The sequence below is a fragment of the Monopterus albus genome, unplaced genomic scaffold (assembly GCF_001952655.1).
Source record: "Monopterus albus unplaced genomic scaffold, M_albus_1.0 scaffold150.1, whole genome shotgun sequence".
NCBI classification, from domain to species: domain Eukaryota; kingdom Metazoa; phylum Chordata; class Actinopteri; order Synbranchiformes; family Synbranchidae; genus Monopterus; species Monopterus albus.
In genome coordinates, this window is record NW_018128030.1 from 194,342 (window position 1) to 205,696 (window position 11,355).

Below are 11,355 nucleotides of genomic sequence, written 5' to 3' on the forward strand. Positions count from 1 at the left end.
ACACCCACGGCTCTCTCTCTCCTCCCCCACCCTCTGTGAAGGCGTTTCACCTAGCAATCAGGAAACGGCTGCAGCCAACCAACAGCTCTGATGCCAGAAATGACCCATAACTATTAGCTGTTCAAACATCCCCCTCCCACAGAACTTTAATTCATTTCAATGAGCCCAGTGACAGCTGGTCTAATCTGCAAGGAACTTTACTGCTTTTATGGTTTTGAGGTACTGTCAGGATTGAGGCTGTGTGCAGTGGTTATCCTAAACAGGGGAAGATGTTTTCACTGCTAATGAAGCTTCCAGTAGAAACAGCATATTGTGTGACTACTTTAACAAAAGGCCTCCAGCTGATGTACAGTAACAAAATATATCTACATTGTTAGAAATTCTTGAAAAAGTACTAATATGTGCATGCTTAATTCATGCATGTAGTGCAAAGTAAAAGCATGATTTTATTAAAATGTTCATCTTTACAGTAACAATTTCATTTCTTTACTGATATTAATCGTGACATGAATCGTTTGTCCTTGTTTCAAACCGATGTTAGTTATTATATCACCTGCCTTGCTGACCTCATTTCACCTGCACAGCTGAAATGAGGAAACAATTCAGTAGTTATTTATTTGTTTGTTGTTTACTTTTCACCAATGGATATTGGGTTTTAAAAATGTTGTTATTTTGCCTGTTGTCTTGATTCTAAGTAAATAAGTGTGCTTGTTTTCACAGCATATCTTGATTCAGTGTATTTTGTAGATATTTAAAATAGAAAGAGGTTAATCAAAAAATCATTATCACTGACTTATACCCCCTGAATGTCTCCAGGTGAGTTTACCTTTACATCCTTAATGCAGTAAGTTACACAGAGCAGTAAACGTGCGCAGGAAGGAGGAGGCGTTTTTTCTCCTAAGATTGTAAAACTTGTTAATGCACAACCTATATGGGCAACACCCCCTCCTCTCCGTCTCCCTCCCCTCTCCAGGAGCCGCACTGAGCTGTGGGGCTGGGACATTCCTGGTTTGACGACCGGCCTCGCCGCTGCCATGATTTGCTGAGCAATTCGACACTGGCTTCAAAGATGCGTGTGTGGAAGAAGCTGCGGTACTAGAGACGGAGACGTTACAGTAACGGGTTGGGAAACACAGAACGAGTGCGTGAGCGCACCAAACCGGGACGTAACCCCTTTATTGAAACGCACGGACTCCGAACTTAACAGGAGAAAACTCTTCACCACCTCAGCTCGAGTTTAGATCAGGGGAGGTGTCGCACCTTAACCCGAAGCCTGCGCTGCGCTGCGGGTCTGAAAACGATCTTCTCTCCTTCACCTTCGGTTGTTTCCATGTTCCTTCTGTCGTCGCATACTTTCAGCCCGTGTCTAATGGAGGGCCCCGTACGGATTTGTTACCAGGAGAATGCGCTTTGCTGCTGATTCAGCCGACGGCTCGCAGCTTTTGCCCTCCTGCAAGAGAGGTAAGGACGGAGGGGAGGCAGAGGGGGAGTCCCGGGCCGGCTGGAGAGGGCTCTGGGGAGGTTTCGGTGTGTGCACCAGGCCAGTTAGGCGTCTCTGGAAATAAAAGAAAAGGTGGCGTTAAACGAAGAAGACAGAGTCACTGTCAGCTTCTTCGGTTTCCCAAACATTGCCGTGTTTTCTTGACTTTGCACTGTGGTGAAAGTGGAGACCAGCGGCGCGGAGCGGTGGCCTGGTAAACGGGGGGCGCCTGTGTACGGCAATTAATGTGAGGCTCTACGTGTGGGCGTGCATGCTTGAATTAACTAAATCTACAGTTGCATGCATGTTACAAACCCTACCCTGACTAAATAATAATCTTGTGCCTGTGCGTTATATTCGTCCATTTGACCTCATTACCATGATAAGGCTCTGTTACTGAAAATCAATTGTACATTAGTTTGTATAAAGTGTGTGTGATGCACTATATTTTGGATTTTTTTCGACTTCCAGTTACATCTTTGACTATAGTTTGCAGAAAAGGGAAATCCTCCCACATATGACTTTGTGCTAAAACACAGCATAAAGCCTCCAGATGAGTGGCAGTAACCTGTCATGTGTGTGCGTTCTGACACAGCTCAGCTCTATTGGAAACACAAGCACAGGCCTAAATATTTGTTTGGTAAACAGCCCTGGCAGCCAGTTGAAAACAGATGCCTGCAGGCTGCATTTCTACCCAGAAACCTGAAAGAACATTTTTATAAATGTCCTTTCACTGACACACTGATGTCACAGTCATAAAAGGTGAACCTGGACTAGGGATTTGTAAAGGCTGTGTTGTTTTAAGATGTATAAAAATACTTCCACAGTGCAGAAACATGGTGGCTTAGGCTAATATTTGAAGTTTTCTTCTGTCTCTCTCCAAAGACAGAGCCTTTATTGTTTTAGATAACACCTCCGGAGGGTGTCATAAATGTCGCCTTGGTAAATCCATGATAATCACTCTAAAATTTGGCAAGTGCACAAATTACTGTGGAAAACAAACCAAAAAACAAAAAGCCAATCTGCCTGTTTCTATGAATGTGTAATTGTTTACTGATTGGAAGGTGCTTTTAATGGAATTCAGATTTTGGATGAAGTAGAAACACTAGCGGTAAAGGGGAGTCTTTAAAACCCTGTAAAGAAAAATGACGCGCATGTGTAAACGTCTGATAAAGTTCATCAGGAATGTTGTGTGTAGTTTTCCTTCAGTGTCTGTTCTTCCTCTCCGTGTCATAAACATCCACAAAATAACAAAATTAAACTCTTACTCCACTGGGCATTAGTGTGCACGTGTACACAGGAGCTTATTGTACTCGAGTTGTGCTGTGTTGTGATCTGCACAGCTGCACTTTAGGAACTTTGAGGTTGACACTTGTAGGTTTTTTTTTTAGTGATGGTTCTGGTGAAACTGTTGGAGGAATCCGGACTTTTAGAGCAGTCGTTTCTGATTGATTACAAATGAATGACGAGGTAATTTCCTCCTTCTGCTGTTTATCCCTATCATCAGAATGTCTCCAGGACTTTTGAGGCTTAACTCTCAGAAAACTGAGCACTTAAAAGTTATCAAGAACAAAGTCCTGAATCCCTCTCGAATGCATGACATCCAGTCAGTGGGACACACATGGCTGCTTTCAAATAAAACACTTTCAAGTTCAAACAGTTGCTCGTGCATTGTTGCGTTGGTGGGGAACAAGAAGACACTTCCGATGGCTTTCAAATCCTTTCAGCGCTCCTGTCCTTTTGACAGGAGCAGAGAGATTTGCTCTTTGTGTTTAGACTCCGACACTCGTTCACTTTAAAAGAGAAATCCTCCCTCGTTTTCATACAGAGTGTGTTTTTGGAGTTTTTCTTTAGTAAACTGTTGTAATTTATTTTTTGTGGCCACTTTCCTTCAACGTAGCTCATTTCAGCTTAATTCACGCCTCGATTTCCTTTAATGCCTCTGTCTCTCACCCTAACTACAGTGTGCCCTGTGGCAGCGTTGCATTCTGGTCAGTCCGTGGACAAAACGCTCTTTCTGCCTCTTTAACACTACCGGGCCTGCAGAACAAAGCTCTTACTCTTTTATTCTGAATGACTGACACCCAAGTATGGTGCTACTGAAATGTTTTAAGAGGCACAAGGATGCTGTTGCTGTCAGTTGTCAAAAAAAATTAAAATGAACGACAAAATAGACCCAGAAATCCAAGCTACATTACAATAATGGCTTGATTTGAAGGTGAACAGAGTGGCCCGTGAGGCATGTTTATGACTATGACTGACCATGTTGTTAATATGTGGGATTTTCCACACAATAACTTCTTATAGGGAATGTGATTGACTCAGACAGCGACAGAGCCTCTGAAGACTTATTATTTTTGGTTTTCACAGCATGGCTTTGTGACTTATAGGGACGTTAATAAACCATTAGTGGCCCAGCTCTTATCAGAAAAAGCACAACTTCACCATTAAGCGAGTCTGAATAATGTTCGAGCCATTATAGTGCTGCTAATGATAAACACATGTTGCTGTAGGAGAACTATGTTAAGTGGGCAATTTGAATGTAAGCATGGGTAATGATACCAGCCCCTGCTCTCATAATGGCTCTTTTGATTTTTTTTTTTCTGATGGAGTATTCTAATCAACAGTGACAAATGAATAGTAGCTGATTATGCTTGGGTTTCCATAGTAACAGGGAGGTTTCTTTAAAGGTAAAATCAGGGAGTAAGGTGGAATCTGATTAGTTAATCAGCGGTTTACTCACATCAAAGTTGACAAGAAATGTTATAATTTAAGTATATTTTCATCTCATCTTGCATGTATTATTTCCTATTTGGGTGTTGGACAGTTTGTTAGGACAAACAGTTGACAGATGTCTCCCTGGGCTCAAAGAAAGTGTCAAATTGTCATATTAAGATGTTACACGAATCCCTGCCTTATGTATGAATGTCTGTTTGAGGTAAGTGTGGCAGGAGAGGGTGTGTCTGAAGTATATTTTGGGCACCTCCCACATTCTCATGCTTTCTTGGCCAGGCAGCAAACCTCAGCTCTGGTCTTAAGCGAATTTAAGTGAACTTAAATCACAGTGTGGTTTGGTTGCTTATTTGGTTTTGCGCTGTAATCTCTCATATTGCTGCTCCAAAAGATCAACCTTTGGCTGAGGAAAACATCACAAAGCAGGAGAAGAATCTGTGCAACCACCTTAGTTTTGCTCCTCACAATATTTTAACCACTGGAATCAAGTCTTACTTGTTTTCTAAATCTCAGATACCTAAACCATTTCGAAGTTTAGTGAACTGTTGTATGGCTGACGTTTGACCCTCCGAGCAGCTGCTCCCAAACTAAAACCTGGCTTGTTTTGAGTTCTTTGACACATAGCCCTCCTTTTGCTCATTGCTCAGGGATCGATTCATACAACAGACTTTTCATTTTTCTAAGGCCGGCCTTTACTCTGTGAGCTTCAGCTCCCATTTGTCAAGGACAGCCCGCGAGCTCAGAGCCCGTTAGGATTGGGCAGCATGCCAAAGAGCCCCCATGTTCAAGGAGCTGGGGTGAGGGTGGGGGTGGGGATCGTGCTGATTGACAGCACCCAGCAGCCATGAACAGGAGGTCGACAGGAAAGATGGGCAGGTCAGAGAAAGAGTTTGAGTTCTTGTGACTGCTGGCTTGGTGAGTCCGCCCTGCAGCTGCAGTGTGAACAAAAAGACTTTACTTTCTCCTTCAGTTTCCCTCCCTAGATTTATTCTTGCTGTGAGTGGAACTGGGTAGATCGAAGCCACAAAGGCAAATGCAGAAGCTGAAAGTGGAAGTGTCCCTTGTGTTTACATGGAGCTGTCATTAGTAGCAGTTCTTATTTGCTCTACGCTCACAGTCATTATTTAACTGCATAACATGTCTCTCGGTGGCGGCCCCCTGCTTCCTCTGGTACAGCTCTTTTGAAATGTCAAAGGTGAGCTGACTGTAGCCCGATGTATACGCCGGCTTTCAACAGATGGTCGTGTTGAGTTTCTAAAAATTCAGAACCTTGAAAGACCTGAAACTGGGTAATGACTTTCAAGAGATTTGAGAAATGAAATGAGAAACATAAGGGCATAATTGTTAAGACAAACAAACAGTTTTTAGAGCAGCAGAAACAGATGTTCCAGCCAGCCACCGAAATGCGGCAGGATGAAGCCGTGCAGGCTGGGGGGGGGGGGTCTTCCTCTGCTCTGAAGATGGTTTGTTTTCTGTGAATGTAATGGAAATACAAGCTTCAACTAATATATGTCTGTGTTCTCCGAACGATAAGGGAATGTAAACCAATTCCACACATGTGGCGCTTTGAGAAAAGACACACGGACAATGACTGCACCTCAACAGTAGATGGTCAAGAGCAGTTTGTCTGACACTCAAGGACACACTTTGACAGAGGCCATGGTTTTTTACTGTGAGAAGGAAAACGTACTGCAGGCTCAGAGCCATTTCTTACATGTGCAGCTGGTAGGCTTGATTAAAAAAAAAAAAAAACGAGACTATAACAGACTGCAAAATACTTTAAACCCTGAGCCGTTTGAAATACCTGCAGTCTGAAGTATGTTGCTTTCTGTAACTGCCCATAAAATGCACATACTATGTGCTCATAATCATTCAAGTGAGTCTTTTTGGCTTGTGTAGCTCAAATAAAAGTGCCTTTAACAAGAGGCAGAACTCCACATGTATGAGAGAGAAAAAGTTCCCTAGGAGGGTTTGACGTGGCATTTTACACAGTGCTCGTCTCTCGTCAGTAACAACTATTTTTCTCATACTTGTCGAGCAAATACCTGATGAGGCCCATTGTTCTACAGCCTGCATTTCCTATTGATTCCTCAGCCCTAGGGAAGGTTTCAGGGAGTGAACTTCTGAACTGAACTCTTCCTGACAGCTCTCAAAGCAAAATATTTCAGAACATGTGAGGGGATTTTTTATTTTTTTTGCATTTTTAGTTTTCCTGTTTGCAAGATTCATTTCTTTCTCCCTTCCTGGAACTGACCTTATACTAAATTTGCCTGACTTAGCCTGCCGCCTCAGCATGGGCCCCAAGAGTTATTGTCTTTTCTTCTTGAAACTGTGAGCAACCACAGCTTTCTATTTCAAATGTTGAACCTATAAGTCACATCTGACATGGGTTTTCTGTGACCCAGAATGCGTGTGCTGTTGAAAAGCCAGCACGAGGATCAGCAAGACTATATTAAGGCAAAACTAGTGGCTGGCACTTCTCTCCAGCTGACAAACAGGCTACTTGTTTGAATGGGTGTTTTTCTCCTAGATCAGAGTGCGAGGCGATGTGGGTACGGCTGGGGGCGCGCTCTGGGGCGTGGGGTTGGCGCTGCGCCTTTCCCTCCTCTGCGATGAGACCCCCTTAGGGAGCAATGAAATCCCTTTTTAATAAAATATGTTCAAAGTGAGCAGAGGAATTCAAGTGTGAAGGATAGAAGCTACGGTTGGTCCAGTTTTCTGCATTGTTTTGGGAATGTGCTGAGGTGCTGCCAACACTCTGCACGCTGGATTTCTGCCTTATGATGGTTTCGAAATGCATCTCTGGTTGGACTGGCTTTAATCAAGTAAATCACTGTCTTAATCACAGTCATCTCTTTGTGGTGCTCTTACATAGTAGCACACATACACAAACCAAGGCCAAGAATACACTCGGTTTGCATACGCCATGATTTCTGTATTATTTCTGTGTTTTGCTGTTGTCATGAGGTTGTGTTTCTTTTGGCTCTGTCCGAACGATACGTCATCAGCCAATAGCTCTCCTCACTTCCAGTGCTGCAGCCTGGACCCTAAACATGTTGGAGAGCTTTTTACAATTTGACCCAGAGCCAGAAGTGGAAACTCAGATGATGTGTGTGTTGACGTATCACCACCAAGTTTGTTTTGCGATTGCCTTACAACAAGCGTGGAGTGTTACAAGGCGAGGAGGATAAACATTTAGACAAACTAAATAAAGCATTTACAGACTCTTTTTGAGACTGCATATTTATCTTTGGGTCCTCAAACATGTTCATACAAGCGATCTGGTTTGTTTGGGTTTTTGCAGGAGATTTGTGGAATTGGTGAAGAAGACTAATTATATTAACTTTTTATTCTACAGTCATCGCTTCATTATATTTTTAGTCGATTTTATCATTCTGAGAAATGAAAATGCTCTGTACTTTCTTTCTCACGCCTCTCAGATGACAAAGAAAGGAGAAGCAAACACCCTGAGAGCCCCCCAGTTTCAGTTTATTTCTGGTTGCTTTAAACACCAACTTTGTAAAACTGAGTTTCTTGTTAGTATCTGTTTGGACGCCCCGTCATTGTTTTTGTTGCACATGTTTGAAATTGCATTATTTATTATATATATATATGTTAGTTTGAAAGTACTTTTGGTCGGGGGCCAGGGATCTATCAGGAGGAGACTGAACAGAAACTGTTGTCTGCGTCTTTGCTGCTTGTTGCCGTAGAGACACAGGCAGTGATGGAATCCAGGAGAGTTGGGGAGGGATGGGAGATTGCACTGAGGGCAGAAGGGGTGGGGGCAGCTGGATCAGATCACTGAATGCCCATAGTTCACAGCCCACACAACAGCTTTTAAAAACACAGATAGTGACTTGTCTCCCCCAGAGAAGGTGGACATTTTCAAGACATCTGGCAAACTTGATAGAATTTTTCCTCCCCTGCATCAGCGTGTTTTAGTCTCATCTGTCTAATGAAGGCTGATACTGAGGAATGTGAATCCGCGGCCTCTTCTTCCCTGGTGCCACGGCTGCACAATCCCAGCTTCCCTCTTGCCTGGCGTGAGGAATCAGACTCTTGGCACATGTTGGAGATCAGTGTTATAACACACCCTGCGGGCATGAAGGCCTTCTTGTACATTCCTCCTTTCCATCAGAATTACCTTTTCGTCTGAGCAGACTCTCCCCTGTGGGTTGAAAGGCCTGTGAAATCAACCGGAAGGGCCCAGAGAGCTCCTACAAAAGGGAAGGGTTGTTAGTTACATGTGCTTTGCAAAAGGTCTCGAGGTGGCCTTGTATGGTGGCGATACCCGGGGATCTGTTTCCAGTGTCCGAGGCCGCTATTGAGTTTCGCCCCTGTGGTTAATCCCACTGTTCAGGACCTTGGGAAACAGCCGTCCCTCCCCACCCTCCTGTCCCTCCCCCTCACAGATTCCCAGGAAAAACAAGACACTGCAGAACAATCTCCAATTAAGATGGGTCTTGCATACTGTACCATTCAGTCACCACTCTCACTCCCCTCCGTCTCAATCTTTCTACCTCCCTCCTTTTCTCTCCCCTCTCAGCTCTCTGTTTGTGTCCTCGGCCAACAAGCCTCAGGCTAGAATTAGCGCTGTCTCCCAGGTCCCGGCCCTGGTGCTTTTGGAGGGTCGGGCTTTGGAGAACGTAGACGATGGGGAGAGGAAGGGAGGGTGGGATGTGTGTCCTTGGTAAACAGAGCTTTGTGGGATGTGACTGTCTGATCCCCAGGGGCCTCTTCTTTCATTCCTCCTTTGTTCTGATCCCACACCACGTTGGTGTCATCGGGGCTGTGGCGTCGCAGAGTTCTGGGACCTGTTTGGCCCCGCCGTCACCCTGTGTCTCCCGGACTGCCGATGCTCTGTCCTCCTTCAGACACACACACAGACAGCAGTGTCTGAAAAGCAGACTGTCCTTAAAGATGTATCTCATTTGTCTTCTGCAGTCACACTCGGTTTGAATGATTTATTGAGGAGACTTGCATTAACTGTTACAGGATGTCGTGTTTGGACAAAGGCAGTCATTTTCTGTTATAGACCGACTAAACTCCTGCAATTGGATTCTGTTGTTATTTCTCATCTAATTCCCTTAGTTGATTCCAAGTCAGGCACCTTTCTTTTTCTCTTCCTTACTTTAGCTCACTCTATTTCTCTAAGTCTGTCCCACTTTTAATAACATCTCGGTCTGTAATCAGACAGAGGCAGGCCATACCAGAGGCCCAGCGTTTCCAATCATTCGTTTCCTCCATGGCCCCGGGCTGCCTCAGTGAGCTCACCCAGACCAGTAGAAGCCCATAATGGTCCCCTAGAGTCTCTTCTCTCGGGAAGCTCTTCCCAAGGTTCTGGGCCGAGCTGAATGTAGTGACTGTAGGTTGAATCATCAGTCAGTTTTGGCAGATGTGGATGCAAGCTCAGCTGTTATCTATACGTCTCTATCTCTGAGCCAAATAAAGGAGGAGGAGAAATGGTGGGGCTTGACAACTTTTCACCTCCCAATGAATGTTTTATATCCTTCTTATATCCCCCATCTCATTTTACTCCCGTCCCAGAAAGCTTTTCTTTCTATTTTCTCATGTGCTTTTTCCCTGTTGCCTCTCATTATCTTGATCTGAATTTATCTCACATCTCCTTTTTGTATCTTTGTCTTTCTCCGTGTCCGTCGCTCTTTTTCTCTTTGTGGAGCTGAGGAATGTGTGTGCTCCAGATCCCCTGTCAGTGAGATGTGGGACGAGTGCAGACAGGTTTGGGGTATATAGCATGTGAATCAGCACACAGGTCAGATTAGACCATCATACCAGAGGAGACTTGCCCTTTCTCTGACACCCCCACTGTTCTCTGTCTTTTAACATTTTTGTTTCTGAGCTTCATTTGTTTCCAGGCATTTGTTACAGCTCTCTCTCTCTCTTTTGAGCTGAACCTCTCTGATTTATTGGATTTGTACTCTGGTGTTGATTTGCCAGAGCAGTCAGGATCGACCCCTGTTAACAAATCAATATTGGAGCTGTTTCATGATGTTTGCCAGTGGCTTTCATTCAGTTGTGCAGCCTTGTGAAGCACAGAGCCAGGCCCCTTCCTCAGTTAGCAGCACCAGTTGTGACCTGTTCTGCCTCTGCCCTCCACGACTTTGATGCTCTGCCGCGTTGCTTTTGTCCCTGTTTACCCAATATGACAGGGATATGGGCCAGCCCCACATGGGGGCAGGTGGGGCTTTAAGTCATTCCTGCAGAGAGGAGGCCAAAAAAGAAGTGCAGGTGCTAACCCTACCAAAACTCAGACAGCTTTCCCTTCCCTGAGCGCAGCCTGTCATTATATTTATTTTCTCATGTGTCATCACCAGTGACCCCTCTTGTCCTACAAAGGGGTAGATAGTGCTATTCCTGTGTCTCATTCTGTATTACTCCCAAGATGGATAAAAAAAAGGTGCTGCCCCTCAACAGTGCATCTTTACTGTGGATTCCTCTGGAAGGGAGCATACAAAAGGGAGTCACAAAGACACAGTGATGGACACAGGAGACTGTTTTACCTCACTTTCACACACTTAAGCTAGGTGCCAGTCAAACATTTCCCCAAACACACATGGGTCAACCTCCACACCCAGAAATATAGGAACTTTCCCACTTAAACTCACTGACACTAAGCTTATTTATTTTCATGAACTCCCCATGTGTTTGTATGTCAGCTTTCAATGATGCAGTGTCTGTTTTATGCACAGGATGTCTCTTCAATTTATAGCTGGTCGGTGACTATGCATCACCAACATAACTGCAAAAACAGAGAGTAACACAATATCAGATTTGGGATATCAGGAGGAAATCTGGAACACAGCATTGTTTTCCTTTAAGTTACAGCCTGGAGTTTTGAGGGAAGCAAAGGAGTGAGGGTGTGGGTTGGCCGCAGATCAGCAGTGGACCAGAGGAGGCGGCTCTCAGGCCAGTCAGACTTTATTTGACAGGGACTTCCCTTTTGTCAAAGGGCTACTCCAGCTTTTGTCTGGGTGTCTGTTCAGGAGGAAACAGGACTTGCATTTCCATGCAGTCAGTGTTGCCAGCATCAGGATGACTCCATGTGATGAGGGATACAAGATATCCTCACACTGTCTCCACTGAGGCAGCTTCATGGTGGCGGATGTCAGAGCAAAGCCAGA

The 11,355-nt window shown here is 44.5% G+C and overlaps 1 protein-coding gene across 1 annotated transcript in view; it reads left to right on the forward strand.

The window, feature by feature from the left end:
* Positions 1-944: 944 nt before the first annotated feature.
* The window catches only part of cdon (cell adhesion associated, oncogene regulated), a 30,929-nt gene continuing 20,518 nt past the window's right edge, over positions 945-11,355 (forward strand). Inside the window, exon 1 of the mRNA XM_020614758.1 lies at positions 945-1,461. The gene's annotated coding sequence lies outside the window, so the exon portion shown is untranslated. The remainder of the gene's footprint in view (positions 1,462-11,355) is intronic.